Source organism: Archocentrus centrarchus (genome assembly GCF_007364275.1).
Source record: "Archocentrus centrarchus isolate MPI-CPG fArcCen1 chromosome 18 unlocalized genomic scaffold, fArcCen1 scaffold_23_ctg1, whole genome shotgun sequence".
NCBI lineage: Eukaryota > Metazoa > Chordata > Actinopteri > Cichliformes > Cichlidae > Archocentrus > Archocentrus centrarchus.
This window is the reverse complement of record NW_022060145.1, coordinates 3,149,720-3,167,350: the sequence shown is the minus strand read 5'-3', so window position 1 is coordinate 3,167,350 and position 17,631 is coordinate 3,149,720. Positions and strand designations below refer to the sequence as shown.

Sequence of the window (17,631 nt, the reverse complement as noted above, 5' to 3'; positions counted from 1 at the left end):
CGCATCATACGCGCATATTCTCTGCCTTCTGATATTGAGTAAAATGACACAGCCGCATTTATAACATTTCCCTGCACAAGACATTTAATACTCGCGGTTAGTCCGAGGTGGCAGAACTGGCAAAGTGCTCTGCACTGATGTACTTTAAAGGTGCATGTCCCGTGGTCTGAAAGGTTTGAAGTCATGTGCTGTCAGATCAATGAAATCGCAGCCACACTAAGAAAATAATTACATCAAAATGTTTTGTTTGAGCCAGCAAGTTCTGATGTATTATCAAGGGAATAAGAGAGAGAGAGAGAGAGAGCGAGAGAGGGGGCAGACAAGACGATGATGAGGATGATGCCAAAATGAAGGCACACATAAAAGACTTCAAGGAAAAAAAAAAAAAAAAAGTCATGCAACAGGGCAGCAAATGATTGTAACAATGAGGGTTCAGGACATAATTATTTGAGGTTAAACATTTTTCCCCTGGACTGTGGAGCTGTCAATTGAAATGAAAAGAGCTGGGGTAATGAAAGTTGTGATGGGGGCCTTTTATTCTGTGCACTCAGTCGCGGGGTATTGTATCTCTGCTGTCTGAACACCCAGGACGAGCGGGAGGGAGCATCAGCGGTGGTGTTGCTTTATCAGAACAAGACAAAACCCTAATCCAAATGGAGAGCTGATCAGCTGGTGAAAGGACATTCTGACAGCGAAAGGTTATCTGTTAATACTGCACCACTGACTTATCTATGGAATACAGGATTGCTTGAGTAAAGTACTTTGAAGTATCACGTCTCCAAATTTTCTACAACAAAGACGTTTGAAATATTCAGGGGGAATTGCTGGACAATGCATGTAAATGGAAAGAGGTCGGTCTGATCTGTGTGACAGAAATGTTTTAAATTGAGCTCTTACTGCGCTCTGGGACAGGCATCACTGTTAGCATCCAGAGTTTACTGTTATACCTGCAGATCACACTATAGCCAGCCAAGGATTAGCAGCACCCCTTATAAGTACATGTTCCCAGTGCAATAGGACCGTCAAGTCCTCATATTTTTCCATTATCAAAGACCAGAATATGGGTTCTTTAATACACTCATTGCATACATGTATTATTTTTATCTATCTTATGTGTTGCTGCCACCACTTCTTCTGTGCTTATTCTTTTGACTTTATGCTGCAACAAAGTTGTGAAGTTGTGAAGTTAAAGCGGAACTTTAGCTACAGGTAAGACTTCATACTAACATCACTGTAATAAGCATTTGTTAATAGACAATAAGGTGTTCGTAAGTATTTTTGCAACTCCTGTTAACATAACTTTGTGTTCATGTGCATTTATAAAATTAAATGTTTAACTAACTTGCCTATTTTATCATAATTACATTTTTCCAACTTCTTCATTTTGTTTCCTTTTATGATTGACATACTTTATTACATATTTATTATCACATAGCAATGCACTTATTAACATTTAATTATTGTTATTATTCAGAATCAGAATCAGCTTCATTTGTACATGTGCACATTCAAGGAATTTGACTTTTCTCCTCTGGATGATAGATAAATATAGTTTTATTTTTTTCATTTAAAAAAAAGAGCAAAACTTAAATATATATATGTTAAGTGAAAGGTACAGTCCTGTTTACATTTGTGAGTGTAACAGCAGCAGGTAGTAATAATGGATGTATTTACAGGTGGTACAGCAATACAAAGTACAAGTGGAGCAGTGATTGTGCAAATTAGCATGAGGTGGGCAGATGGGTTACAGGGAGATCAGGGAGACAGCCTGGGGGAAGAAACAGTTTTTATGTCTGGCAGTTTTAGTGTACAGAGCTCGGTAGTGCCTACCAGAGAGAAGCAGTCTCTCTGGTAGGCAGTTTGTGTGCGGGGGGTGAGGGGTGTGTAATGCCTGCCCATTTTCTGGCTCTGGACTGGTATAAGTCCTGAATGGTGGGCAGGTTGGCCCCAGTGACCTTTTCTGCAGACTGCAGACAGTCTGTTCCTGTCCTGCTTGGTGGCCAATCTAAACCAGATAATAATGGATGTGCACAGAACAGACTGGATGGTGGAGGTGTAGAAGATGATCAGCAACTCCTGAGGCAGGTTGAACTTGCTCAGTTGATGCAGGAAGTGAAACCTCTGCTGGGCCTCAGATGGAGTCTATGTGGGGATGTCCACTTGAGGTCCTGGGAGATTGTGGTTCCCAGGAATTTATACAAGTCCACAGTAGACAGTGTGCTGTTGAGGATGGTGGTGTGTGTGTGTGTGTGTGTGTGTGTGTGTGTGTGTGTGTGTGTGTGTGTGTGTGTGTGTGGGTGTCACTGTCCCTGATGAGGCCGATGGTAGTGAACACAGAGCTGAAGTCCACGAACAGGATGAGTGCCTGGAGCGTCGAGGTGTTGAAGGATGAATTGCAGTCCAATGCCATCCACCGACCGGTCAGCTGAAGGGGGCCAAGCAGGGGGCCTGTGATGACCTTCAGGTGGTTCAGCACCAGTTTCTAAAAGGATTTAATGGCCACAGACGTCAAGGTGTCAGGGCTGTACTCATTCAACCCTGTGATGGTGGGGTTTTTGGGGACTGGGATGATGGTGGGGACTTCAGGCAGCTCCAGGGATCTGCCGAAGATCTGGGTGAAGATGGGTGACAGCTGGTCAGTGCAGATTCTCAGTGCAGGTGGGTGGTCTGAGTGGAAGGGGTGGCAGTGGGTTCAGGCAGGATAAAGAGGTTGGTGGTTGGTGTTTGCAAAAAAAAAAAAAAAAAATGGCAGTAGAAGCTGTACAGCTCTTCGGCCAGTTGCATGTTAACCACAGGTTGGGGGGTGGGCTCCTGTGGCTGGTGATGTCTCTCAGGCCTCTCCACAGGCTGAAGCAGGGTTGTTGGCTGAAAACTTGTTTTTCAGTTTCTCAGAATAGCTCCTCTAAACTGCTCTGATCTCCCTTGTCAATGTGTTCCAGGCCTGTTTGCACAGGGCCCGGCCCCCACTTCTGCGGGCCTCCTCCTTCGCCTGGCGCAGCTTACTGAGTTTGGTGGTGAACCACGGTTTATTGTTGTTGTATGTGCAGAAGGTTTTGGTCTGCACACGAGTCCTCACAAAAGCTGATGTCAGATGTCACAGTGTCAGTCAGTTCATTAAGGTCTGTAGCTGCAGCTTTGAAGACACTCCAGTCAGTGCAGTTAAAGCAGGCCTGGAACTTCAGCTTTGACTCAGCTGTCCATCTCTTGACTATTATTATTTTTATTTATTTATTCTTTGCAGCTACTGGATGTAAAGCAGGAACAATGCAAACACTTCACAGATCTCCTATCTAATGCACATTTCAGATATTCTTTGGAAGGCATTGTTCTCAGTTCATAGCTGGTAACTATAAGAAGTTGAATTAACTGTTTCTAACCTGCAATAAGCATAATACATGTATGTGGATAGGCCTGAGCTGGACACACTTTCCAGAGGGCAGGACATGTGTGACTAAACCGGCATAAGACAGTCCCGGGGATCTCACTCACACACACACACACACACACACACACACACACACACACACACACACACACACACACACACACACACACACACACACACACACACACACACACACACACACAAAACCCTCAAAGGTGAGTACATAGAGTGTTGACCTACCTACTTCCAGCACTGTAAAGTCAACAGCAAAGAGTGGGATTTATTCATTCCCATCCATCCTCTTTTCTGTGCACTCTTTCCTGTATAAAGTTGCTGTCTATACAATAATCTGCAGGTATTTTGCGCAGTACCTGAAGTGATAAATGGCAAATGTCAAGCTCTGCTTTACACTTCACATAAAAGAGAAACACTGATGGAGTCTAGTGCGCTTCTGCCCCACAGCCTGCCTCGATTCATCCTGAGACTTAACCCAGCATCTTTTACTGATGCACATAACACATTCAAAAATAATGAAAACACTGGCATTCTGTATACACTGAGCCATGTGTATGTGATTTGACCATGAGCCAGTGTCATCAGTCATGCAGTGCCTAAATCCAACATCCAAGCAGGTGCTGCTGGGAAGAGTTGGCCCTACAGTGTTAAATGGACTGTTTAGCTGGCTAAGTCAACCCAAAGCTGTAAAGCGCAGCGGATAAAGCCTCAGTATTCTCAGTTTGCCCATAATTCATCATACTTGTGCTTCTGCGGTGGCTTTACACCAGCCAATATGCTTTGCTGGCCGAAGCCGTGTGCTGTGTCACACTGCCCCAAGCTGAAAGCCACACTCTGCATGCACTTTGGTAGCTGTCTTGGAAATACAGCGACCCATCAGAGAGATGTGATAAGCTTACTTAAAAGTCACCAAAGTGAAACTGAGGACAGGACTAACTCATAACATCTGGAAAAGAAAGGATGAGGAGAGTCGTTTTTTCACAACTTAAAAACTGACTTTGCTCGTGCGTTTTTTTATGAAAAATTTTCTGGATTTTTTTTTTTTTTTAATGGCAACAAGAAGAAAATCCACGAGTTCAAATTGAAATAAAGATTTTACTTAAAGGTTTTTGAAATCACTTCATGTACTGATAAATCTTTCTTTTCACCTAAGCAACTGTAATTATGACTCTACACTGAATGCATTTTATACCCTTTAAAGACACTGTTGCACTGTTTAGGGACCGTTCAGATTTTTACTACTGCATCAAGCTCTCAGTGTACTTAACCACTGGCTACACTTTACCTCTTGCCCCTGCAGCTGCTCATCCAACAGACTGGCACAGCAGAAGGCCACCTCTTACACAAAGCAGATGTGTCCATCATCCTCATCGGTTTCTGGCCATTAAGTGTATTTCTTTGGTCTCAAGTCGAGGAGGAAAGGGTGGATGGAGAAATGTAAGAAGTCGAGACAAAGGCAGAAAGGAGAAAAGGCTGAAACGGTTTAGAAATGGGACACGATGAAAGGTTAAAATAAAAGCACGGACTGAAAAGGATTGTTTAGAAATGGAATTGAGAAGATGGAGGTACATGGGGGGTGGGGGGTGGAGTTGAAGGTGAGAGGTGGCGAGCCCACTGCCTCATTAAATAAAAACTCTCAAGAGTCAGAGTCAGGAAGCAGATGCTGGGGCTTCAATGGTGTTTTGAACAGAGAATCACAGATCAAAAGATAAAGTCTGTGTGACCTTTCAGACAACATCCCCAGGGAGGCGAACGGAAAGACAAAGGCACCCACACACGCATTCTCTGAGCTGGCTTCTTATCCTCTCTGGCGTCCTCAGGGCTGTGCTGTAGGCCTTCCACGGGGATATACATCGCTATGTTGCCCACCTACTTGCACACACAATATCTGTTCAAAAATAACATACGAGACATTCCGCATCACAGAGCCACATCAAGGCTTTCACTGGATTACGCTTAGGCGTGACACAACGCAGATCATGCAGAAAAAAGGATTTTCCTTTCAAAACGCAGCCGATGCCGTAAAATCATATATCTCATCTCGAGAGAGGGAACCGCTCTGATGTTTGTGTACCCACAAAGTGCAAGAATAGGAACTGCGAGGGAAAGCGCGAGAGTGGCACTCATAGGTTTCCTGTGTCTTAATAAGCTCGAGGAAAACAGCTGTTAAGTCACTTGGAATAAAATATGTTACCTACTCTTTGCACTGAGATTGAATGCATTTCAGTCTGCGGTACAACTGTGGGCATGTGTGGTACAGTATGTGCTGCTCGGGATCTGAAAAAGTGGTGTGCAAGGTGAAAAAAAATAACTTCATGTAGGAAAAGGTATAAAGCAACTGGTCATAAATCAAGAACAAGTAGGTGGTTGAAAGCAGAGGGGAACAGTGCAGAAGCTCATAATGGATAATGAGGGACTTTAAAGGCCAGCGTACTAGAGAGACAACAGCTTCACAGTTCACTTCAAATTTATCAGTTCTAACAGGGGGGACAGTCAGGCTTCGCATAGAGCAGGTAGCTGGCCATCATCAAAACACTCTTTCATACCCAGTGGCAGCAACATGCAACCCTCCATTAGCCTTTAAACAGAGACGATAAACAAGGACAGAAAACGATGGAGGAAAACAGTAAAATAATGAGCCAATTCAGAGCACGGGAGGTTAAATGCAAACCCGTGTGCTGATCTTCCAACTAGTGGAAGAACGTCTGTGCTGCGTGTGAAACGATTTTGGCGTGTGCACTTCAATGTGCACGCTTTCGTGGGTCAGCTGAACTTTAGGAACCTAAAGCGAGTGGATGTAGGCAGCGTTTGAGGCAGAGCCCTGCTCAGAGCAAAGTGCTTTGCATGATTGTTACCACTCACTCTGGCATGGGAGTGAAATCTGTGTGCCCGGGAGCTACAATATAACTTGTTTTCTCTATTTACATCCATATTTATGCTGTAATGCTCCTTTTTCACAGTCACAGGGAGTAGATTACTGTGACTTCATTGTTAGTCATTCTGGAAAGTTAAGAATGCAGCTTTAAAAAAAAAAAAAAAAATGTTTACCCCAACGGGCCAGACTCGACAGTCTAGGAATTTTAAATCCTTGAAATGCATTTGATTGTTGGTGCATTGACTGAAAATGATATTGCAAAATGAGAATTTGCAGGGGGGCTGAGGGAATGAAAAGGATTTCTGTCAGGATTATCCAATCTTTGTCTGATTATCCAGGAAACATGGAGCAGTGTCAGGTAGAGGAGGTTGTAATTGTGGGTGTGCAGTTGCTGTTTCTGTAAGAACATGCATTTTGTGCGCCTGTGCTTGCGTGTGTGTGTGTGTGTGTGTGTGTGTGTGTGTGTATGTGTGTGTGTTGCTTCTTTGAAAAGCAGTGGCATTTTGTAGACTGATTGAAATAATTAGCATGAGAATTGAACCATCACAAAGCAACAGTGCGCCGTATGATTACTCCTGTGTGTCTTTCAATTCAAGTTGTCTGTTAGCGTTTACCTTTCTAGCTTTGCGAACAACACAGAGCATTTCTTTGGCTGCGATGTAAAGAACAAGTCTAAATAGTTGTTTCACATGAGGCAGATCAACTGTTGGCTGTCAAAATGACACTTTGTCAGAGAGGATTTCACCATATCCTTTATTGTGATGCTGTCTTCTTCTACGGGAAATGCTTTTGCACAAATGAGTGGGTAATTTTTAGGTAGCTCTGGTGAACCTGATTAAAAGTGCTGTCGTTAAGAAAGATGTGAAATCTGCTAAAGGACTGAGAAGGGCTGTTTTTTTCAAATGAATCAAGTTTTCAGGTCCCTTTGTATTTGTATACATGCAGCCCAACATGTAGCATAATTTCAGTAAAAACAAAAAAAAAAAAAAAAAAATTCTAGCATCAAAAAGTTGGAACAGCAGCAGATCAATAAACATCAGAACAGCTACGTGAAGCCAAGACTACAGAATAGATTCATTATAAGGCGAGAAAGTATTAAAAGGAAGCCTGACTACAAAGTAATGTATAAATTATGTTAACATTAGCATCAGTAATCCATATCTGACAAATACTTTCGATGTCTTAGGTTTTATAGAAATTTGAATAAATCTTTTCATTCAAACCCACAATTAGAGTTTGCACTGCAATGCTGTCTGTGTAAGGACACCAATTAAAATTTACCACCAGTAATACAGTAGCTGCCCATGTTTATGAAAGGCTGCTCAATTAATTTTGCTGAATATTTATATATTTTTTTTTCACCTGTCTTAGAAGAGAATGCAAGTAATTAACTAGTGGACAATTCCCTCACTCTTATTTTGAAAGGTCAGATGCTGCTAACTAGCTAGCCCAGCCCAGCCCAGTGGTTGTCTTGCTTTTCCCTAGTGTTAGGCTAACATGGTTGCTGTTGTGGTGATCCCCAGAGAACCTCTAATTCAGCAGCTGGATGGACTCCAGCTTCATGGTGTGCAGTCAGCAACAGTAGTTCGTGTTGTGCTGCAAGCTACACGGCCACCCTTAAAACAAGACCCATCAGCGATGGGGATATCCTCCTGCAGTTAATAAAACTTTAAAATAAATGTGGACGTCAGCTTTTAGTCAGCCCTGGGTTACCTAATATAAGAACACAGAGAGGCAGACAACCTTTCATACTCACATTCATGCCTATGACCAAATGAGACCGGTTAACCTAACCCCACCAACTGCATGTCTTTGGACTGTGGGAGAAGGCTTAAGTACTAACTAAATTACTAACTAAGTCACAAACAAACTAACCAACTAACTAAATAACAAGGCTGGAGTAAAATTATTATAACATTGTTAATTATTATTATTAAAAGAGACTCAATCAAAAAAAAATATCTTCAAATTAAAACAACAACCAGCTAAAAGGGCTAAAAGGTTGGTCTATAGAAGTCATTTCAAACTCTCAGCGATTGGACACAATTTAATGTGGGATGGCAAACTATTACAGATCCTGGGGACAATAACAGAAAGCCCAGTCGCCTCTGGCTTTTAGGTGAGAGGAGGAGACTGAAAGTTGTGGGTCTAAATCCACCTGCGCAGCTGCATCAGTTTTATTTGTGGAGCATTGTGCGCTTACAGACTGCTGAGCTGTCTGAACAGACGGGTTGTGAGCTTCCACAGAGTTGTGACGGCTAGTTTGCTTTCAAAGCGGATGGTTTACTTGCTAGCAAGAGAGCACCTAATATTTGTTGCCTTTCTCCTTTCTTAAAGCAATTTTCATTCACTACCTGAGGCTGTTTTGACTTCTTTTGTTGGCAGGAAGTTTGGTTTTAGTTGTTGCTTACACCCAGCAGCATAGTGAGCTTTTCTCGTTGAATAAAACTTCAACTGCACCAGTAGAGAAATTTGGAGAACAAAGCAGTGGGTCTTTAGGAAATCTCTCTGTGTCCACATATATTTTCTCACTTTTGTCTCCTCTTATCAGCAGGACTACTGTGAAAACTAAAATCACTTCCCTTGTTTCTTTTTGACTCAAAATTACAATTACAATGAACTTACAATGAAAAGCAGCACAGTGTGGCTTTTCTTTTGGATTATGTATTTACTCTAGGCCATTAGAAATAGCACGTTTGGAAGAATAACTTTGGAATGCAACAATGAGGTAGATGGGAAATTACCACAAAAAGTAAGGAAATTTGTGTTTAATTGATTATTTCGTCGTTGTAACAATGCTTCTTGTTAATAAATCGCATAAGTGAGCCAGTGTGGTTGTGTTGTGACTCTGGCATGAACGGCACACCCAGGCTGATCCAACAAGTGTTCAGTGAGGTTGAGGTCAGGACTGCAGGAAGGCCATCCAATCCTCTCCACTCCCAAATTCTGGAGTTAGTCTCTGATAAACCGCGCTCTGTGGGGGCGAACGATGTCATCTTGGAGGATAGAGTTCATTGTCACTGGTTGCAGAAACTCATCTCGATGTCCCGGCATTGAGATTGCCTCCAATGATGATAAGCCTGATTTCAGGACCTGGGGTACAAGAAGGTCAAAGCAAGAATCAGTAGCAGAATCAGCTGTTTGGCAGAGAAGTTTTTCATGGACGCAACCCATATACTCAACTCTGCTACTCAACCCACAAATGCATTTTCCTTACAATTGTGGCACCTTTCATGGGGGAAAAAAAACAGACTTTCCAATGCTATAAGATTTATTTGTTACAATGAAGAAATAATCAACCAAACACAAATGTCCTTACTTTTTGTGTTATGTTTTTAATTTAGATATTTATATATTTATATAGGACCTGACGTGATCCACACCTACAGGATAAAGAAACTAACAGAACGCCAGACTGGCTAACACAGTATACTTATTTACATTTAAATCCTAATTTCCCATTGACCTCACATGGGCGTCAAAGGCCTGATGTGGCCCATAATTCCCAGGTGTGCCTTAACATAAAGCTGAAAGGCTGCACTTCAAGCACATTGTTTGATTTCAAAATCACAACCAAATACTTATGGACTTATAAATGTACATATCACTAGGTGACTAGATTTTCTGAATCTTTATATAACCATATGATGATAATATATGAACATATGACTAATTTCCAAGTACTTTGCTATTACACACTGAAAAACTGAAAGTATTGAACTGTCTGCCCACACAGCCTTTCAAAGAAGCATCTCGACTTCTGAAGAGTCAGTTTATTCACTACCAAAACCTCTTTGTTTGAAAATTTGGGATGTTGTCTCTGCACTAAAACAGGGTTTAAGGGACCTACAAACCACTGAGTTCAGTTTTTTGTTTCATTTTGCACAGCTGCCAACCTTTTGTAAGACAGGGTTGTAGATCTCCTGCCTTGTGTCATTTGATAGTGAACTGTGTTCTCCTCTTCCACTGAGGTACCCACCTGCGAGGCTGTTGAGGTGTGAGGTGAGCTGTCCTTGATGCTCTTTTCCCAGTAGATACTGGGGGAAACTGGGAGGGGGTGGGAGGTATGCAAACAGGTCATCTTGCTGAGATCTGGGTGGGGTCATCCTGCACTGTGCCAAATTGCACAGCAGCATCAAACATCTCCTCTGTGATTACTGTCTCTGACACATGGCCATAGTAGGCCAGCTGCTCTGCCACCTGCCCATGTAAAAAGGTGAAGCAGAGGAGGAATGAATCAGAGCACTGGTGAAGAGAGGCAGCGATATAAAAGAGGACACAAGGATAAAAAGCAGGGGGGCTGGACAAGATAGAAAGGACAGGGGATGAGAACTGAATGCGAAATCTGAAAGAAGAAAAATGGAAAGAAATGGAAATGAGCATTGAGAGAAAGTAAAAGAAAAATGAAAGCGTGACGTAGAAAAGGTAGACGGGGAAAGACAAAGAGCAGGCCCATAATGGGGATGCAGAATTTCCAAAAGGAGCAATACATCCAGAGACACCCTGAAATACATAATTAAATTGTGGCATTCAGTGATTTTCTTTTGTGATCTCTCAAAAGCAGGAAACCACTGCAGCCATGAAATTGGAGACATTTTTATTAATTCCTGTGGGTCTCTTTAGATGCAGCTCACTTGGTATTCAGGGACATCATTACTAAAATCTACAAAAGCTCTTATCAGTTATAATACTGCATAGCACTCTGCCTGCGTGTGTGAGGGTGTGCGTGTGTCTTTGACAAGGCTCGGCAGCAATCTCAGCTTCACATCTTTTGGCTTCTGAGGAGAATGGGCAGTCCAGCTTTTCTACAGTGTTTTTGACATTTCCATTAGTCAGGATAAAAGCTAAACAGGTATCAGACAAGCTGGACAAGGCTGTATAAAGAGCCCGAACAAAAGGCGCTCAAACACCTTTCTCTGAGGGGGCCATGCAGATACACGCGTACTAAACCAAACTACACAATGCCAAAAAAAAAAAAAAAAAGACAGTCAAACACATCATTTAGCCACTGTTTTCTCTATGAAAACGTGTTAGCTGCTTGAACCCACTCCCAGGAATTAAGCTGCTCCTCCTGGGATTTTCAATGTCAGAACATTCATTATAGGGCTCAATGGGGCACAACTCTTTCATTAAGAGCTCCATAACACATCTCACAGGGGTTCACTCGTTATCTGTTGTTTCCATACTCTGCTGCAGCTGCATTTGGATTGGGGGGGGGTCAGCTAAACCTGCGAGGGCAAAGAGGTTCTTCCAGTTGCTGTTGTGTGATGGCTACTTCTGTCTTTCCTGCATGCAAAAGTCCTTGTGCTTTAGCGCAAAAGCAAAAGCAATGAATCAGAGAGCTAATATCTACTGCTGGATGGTGCAAACAGTGAAATCAAATGGGAAAAAAAATAAATAAAGATTTATACAATTACACCCAAAGACATGCATCCCCCCAATTATAGCGATGTATATCATAATTGGAGAAGGTTGTGTTCTAACTCTATGAAGCCCCACACACCCCTGTTCCCACCTGGCCCCATTTTTCACCAGCAATTTCAACACAGAAGCAGGTGGCGCCTAAGCTAGCTGCAATATTATCCAAATGATATCACTATGCAAATTACACAGGGAGCTGTCTTGTCGAATAATGCAAACAGGCAGGTACGGCGAAATGTGCGTGTGCCATTGTGCGATTGTAGGCGTGTGTGTGTGTGTGTGTGATAACTGTCCATGCTTAGCAGCTGTTCTTTTCAAGGGTAAGGTGCATGAACACACACAAGCGCATGCAGTGCACAAACACTGCAGAGGAGGGATTATGGGTCACCGCATGTAAATGCCAGAAGAGCGTTCCCAGGCAGAGAGTCATAATTAATTCTGTTAATTCAACTGATGAGAGAACAGTGACTGTGCAGGTTCACTGAGCACATGCCTGCAATCTCAACCTGGACACCATATTCTCTGAATCTGGCATTTCTCTCTCTCGCTCTCTTGTGTGTGTGTGTGTGTTTTTTTAACTGAAATTGCCTGCATAATTTACTTCAGGTAAAGAAATGGGCTTACACTATAAACAGACAGATAAGAGTGAAATTAGAAAAATTAGAAGATGCCAAAGTCTTTAAAAAAAAATGGAAAATAGAAGGAAAAAGTGGAGTGCATTTAGAGCAGAAACTGAACCATCTGACCAAGTCTATAATGAACTTATAGTTATGTATAACCTAAATAGGAATGGATCCATGTATTGGTTGAACATCAGCGCTGCCCAATATCAACTGAGCTAATGCTGGCATTAGCTTAGCTGGGCTAATGCCAGAACGGTGGCTACTCGTTCAAAGGTAGAGGGATGAAGAATTTCCAAAAAGTTGAGTATTTTTTACAGAATGAAGAGGTTTACATCTCTGACACAGAAAGGGCATATTTATTAAAAGAAAAAATGCCATTAGCAAGGCCTAAATTGATATGTCAAATATTAGTACTGGCTGATCAGGGCCTATCATAAGGGTGCACACTCAGCCTGGGTATAATAAGTATGTAGAGGAAGAAAATAAGAAAAGATGGCATGAATTTAAACAAAACAAAACAACAGCAGGGAGCTTGTATACATACTGCACGCTGTCGTGACCTGATGACCTGAAACTAAGCCAAAGCTACAAAATAAATCTCCAATGTTGAAAAATGCATTCTGTATCAATATTCAAAACATCTTTTGTTCCTATGCAACTGAAACATTGCATTTGTATTACCGAGAGGCCGGGCGATGGTGTGGGAAAAGAAAAGCACGTTTTCATTTGCTCTCTGAAGTGAAGGTACGTACAGTGCTTCTCAGAATGAGAACAAATCAAAAGAACAGCAATAACTCTCACATACCGGACATTGATATTATCCTTATTGGGGAAAAAAAAAATCACCTTTGCTTTTAAAAGCAAACATCTGGTGTCTTACAAAAAATCTGATTTTCACTCACTGTTCATGAAGCACCGCTGAGGCACTCAGGCTGCTCGACACAGCAGGAAAGTCCTGGAAGTGTGTTTTTTTCTGGCTCTGGATGACAGCTGTTCATGTTCACACTGACTGACTGGATTGAGGTAGATCACAAACAGTACGTCTTGATTTGAGCGATCCTCCGGTCTAATGTTCATCTGCAGCCTGAATAATGTTGTTCTAATCCTGCAAAGAGTCACTGTGGGTGGCTGGGAAGCCATGACCATCAATTCTTCACTGCTGACAAGCTTTCCATTTACAGGTTGATGGCTTTACCAGCTCAGCGTGAGCGTTCCGCAGTTTCCATTTCTCCGAGGTTTCTCTGAGGTGGGCACAAATGGCCTGACTGAATCTGCGGTGACAAATACAGCAAGAATCACACATTCACACTGTCAACACGCAACTCTGAGCTTTTTAAAATTGCACTGGGAGCTACTTTTGGACAAATGAAAATCCTAAAATCTAACAAATTTATTTCTTCCTAAGATAATCCCAGAATTCCATATTTAGGCATTTTATGGGCGTGATGGGATACTTACACGATGCATCGTCATTTTAAAGATTTGCTGGAGAACGTGCTCCCAACGTGTTAAAAAAAACTTCAGTCTTCACTGACATCACTTTGTATTTCTCTAAGTAGCTGAAATGATTCTATGGCATTCCAATAGCTTTTATAGCTTTATCAAGATTTTTCCCAGTATGCATACACCTGAGCTCATGACAAACTTCCAGCTCCCATTTTCCCTACGAGCTCCTAATCCTGGGATTGACAGCTAAGGCCCGTGGGGAGTGCGATGAATAATTTGTGGGCAGAAAGAGCTGCAGGCAGGCGGAAAATTCTTAGACAAAAGTAATAAAATGGTGGAGTCAACAGCTTCATGAACTATTTATCTTTCTGGAACTGATATGTCCTCCTTCAGTCTCTTTCTGTACTCCTCCACTCCATCTACCTTGCTTGTCAAAGCCTGCAGCAGTCCAAGCTTTATTGAAACTTTGATTCAGTTTCCCAAGTTGTCACTTTCTAAGGACTGTGTGCAATAACGTAGACAGGTTATTGGGGAGAAGAACAGAGAAGGGGACTAATGAAAAAAGAAGCCTTTACTGGAAAGCAAAAGCAAAGAAACCGCACACTACAGTGTGATCTGAGGGTGGGAGAAACACCAGAGTTGACAATGATCAATAACATTAATATTGGCTGCTGCAGACAGTCTGCTTTGGGCAGATTAACTATCTGCTGGTGAGAAAGACAATAGACAACATCGACAGAATAAAGCTATTGTGTGATATTTAGCCTTCAAAACAGTTTTATAGGCTTGTGATTTGAAAGAGGGGATCCCACTTTTCAATATTTAAACTTTACATATTTTTATATAAAACCAAATAGTGCAAAGAGTTCACATTCTGACACACAGAAAGGCAAGGGGGGGGGGGGGGGGGGGGGGCAGGAGCCTATCCTCAGTCATAGAGCAAGAGGCAGGGTTCACCCTGTACAGGTCACCTGCCTGATGCGGGTCTAACACAGAGAGACAGACAACCATTCACACTTTAGAGTGACCAATTAACCTAACCCCACTAACTGCGTCTCTTTGGACTGTGGGAGGACAGTGCCGGAGCAACCAGAGAGAACCCACACAGACACGGGGAGAACATGCAAACTCCACACAGAAAGGCACTGGCCAGGTGGTGGATTCAAACCCGGGACCTTCTTGGTGTGAGGCAGCTGTGCTAACCACCATGCTGCCCCAGCAACTATACTAATAAACATTTATACACATACACTAATACACATTAACTGCGCAATAATACTCCGTGTCTGCATTCCATTCAGGTGTGTCATTGTTGGGCCAAAATGAAGACATTTCCACAGTAGTCTTTTTAAATAGTTATAGCAGAAAAAAGCAAGCGTGAAACAAATTTAGTTAACCTTCTATCAGTTCCATTAACTGTCTGCAAAATGCCAAGGCCATGCAACTACTGGTAAGTGGGATGCACACAACTTGCTACTGTATGACATGTGAAAAAGTCCACCATGAAAAAGACAGTTTTGAAGGAAATATGGAGTCCAGCCTGGTACTAGCAAGGTGTAACTAATGAAGTTGCCAGTGAGTGAGAAAGTGCACCTTTACTTAAAAATAACACAAATGCAGCAAAATACACAATCAAGTATTCCCTTTGTTCCCTTGCTATAAAGGGTCTGAAGTTGACCATCTGTGTGTCTTTTCAGAATGTCGGTGCCATTCTCACAGCTGATCACGTGAACCTCTCTTTCCCTGTATCAAATGCTCGCCTCTCACTGATGACCCATCTCAAGCTTTTAACAAGAGCGAGGCGAACATGTACCACCCCCTGAAACATTCCTATCAGAAATTTGACCCACAGTTAAGAAGAGTCACTTCTGTGATTTTCTCTAAAGGGTAAGTACTGCACTGTAACTCAGATGACTCTGCTCTGAGTGCTCTTTGGCTCTATACGCTCTCTTTTCTAGCACTTGGACTGTCCAACAGTTGAACCCATCACAAATGCCGGTGGAGGAGACAGAAAGTTCATGTCACCTTTTGCATTATATTTTATTTTAAAACAGGCGATTAAACGTTAAATGTCCTTAAACCCCCTTTTTTCATGAGTGCTTGAAGGGAAACTGCAATTGGTGATAGTGTCAAGTCATCACAGAGCGCTCATAATGCAGCTCACCTGGATTTCCTGTCCAAAATATTGCTGCTTTCTATTACCAGAGTGCTTCCAGAGAGGCTGAGACACAGTCAACATTTATCATATTATATTACTGCTCTCTTAAAAAGAAGGATCATGCTGCCTTTTTGGAATCTATCTTACACAGTGGAACGTCAGCTTATAAGGGGTTGCTTAAAGCAGCTTCAGTCCATCCAATCAGCTGATCTTAATACCAGCCCACCCAAGCTGATGGTTCCGATACACTTCTAAATATCCATTCAAGTGTCAGCACATAGGCTATTTAAGCTGGTTTTACCAGCCCACAGTTCTTGCAAGTCACTTTGCAACCCACCTTCACCAGAGCTCCTCCTTCCACCCCGTGTCTGAATTAATCAGTGTCACGCACAATGTGTTATCACTGATGCTCGCTCACTTCTGTGCTTTGGGCTCTTTATGCCGCCCACTTTCCATGTGCACATGAAAGGGTGATGTCCCTGCCTATTACATGTAAATCTCAGGCTTTTTGACCATAGGGGTCCTAACTAAATAAATGGCAAAACAAAAACATTTTTACCGAGGTAGAATAAAAATAATTAGTTGGTACAGTGCCCTTTTAAATCATAAATTATTACACCAATTTATTTTAGGTTGAAAACTGCTGCTCCACATCACTGAGAAGTAGCTTTCTTACCCTTTCTTTAAAAACCTGACTATGTCTGCCTACCTGTGAGCAGATGTGGAACATGCGTGTGCTTGTAGGCGCTCTGAATAAAATGCGAAGGTGAGCCAGCAGGGAGCTGGTGTTAGAATAAGCAGGATTGATGAGCTCACAGCAGACAACCACGGATCCATCATCGGCTTGACTAAATTGAGTCCACAGGTTATTCAGTATGAAGTATACCTGCCATATAGTGCCCTTTACAAATCTGTGCTGCACAGACGGCCACTGCAGAGAGGATATTGTTATAGGTACATGACTTCACACATGCACAGAGCACGCTGTTGCTGAGCAGACCTGTACAGGTGGCTAATTTAGGAACAAAGATGGAATACCACAGCGTTCCCGAGAGGGATTTTGTTGAATGCCGTGAATCACAGTCCAGCTGTGCGTCTCTAGACCACTGTAACAAGACAGATGCATCTCACATTTACATTTTCTATGTTTGTTGTTAGGCTTTTAACACATCTGGGATAAAACCATCACACACCGAGGATTTTGTTTGCGCAGACAGATGGGGGGCGAGTATAACGCAAAAGCATCCTAAAATGTTCCACTACTTTAAATAAAACATCCTCAACGCTGAACATACCAAAACACTAACACTGTTTTAAGGGGAATAGCAAGGATGGACCATTTTCCTTTTATTCAACCATAGATTTTATTTCTCAATTATTTAGCGTTGGAAATGGAAGAAACACGTTTTACCCGAGGATGTTGGGAAGCATTTGGTGACCGTGTTGACAAAGTTGCTGCTACACTTTCAAGGCATTGCAAGTCTATCACGTCGCCACAAAAATTCAGTGAGTGATTCAGTTTGGGGCTTTAAATCTACTTGCACAGCTCACGTCAACCCGTTCAGTTCAGGGTAGAAGTTAAGAAAAAAATAACAGCTTCCTGTCTGAGCTGTTGTATTCCAGACATCGGACATGTCAGCAACACACGTTTGGGTTGTTTTCCATCAATGATCAGGTGATAAAGAATAAAAAAGAAATCAAGACCAGA

At 42.3% G+C, this 17,631-nt stretch overlaps 1 long non-coding RNA gene across 1 annotated transcript; it reads right to left on the bottom strand.

The window, feature by feature from the left end:
- Nucleotides 1-9,234: 9,234 nt before the first annotated feature.
- Nucleotides 9,235-13,346, bottom strand: LOC115775062 (uncharacterized). The gene is made up of 3 exons (XR_004019261.1): nucleotides 13,222-13,346; nucleotides 10,255-10,475; nucleotides 9,235-9,368 (listed from the first exon to the last, which is right to left on the bottom strand). It is a non-coding gene; the product is annotated as an uncharacterized LOC115775062 (long non-coding RNA).
- Nucleotides 13,347-17,631: the final 4,285 nt, after the last annotated feature.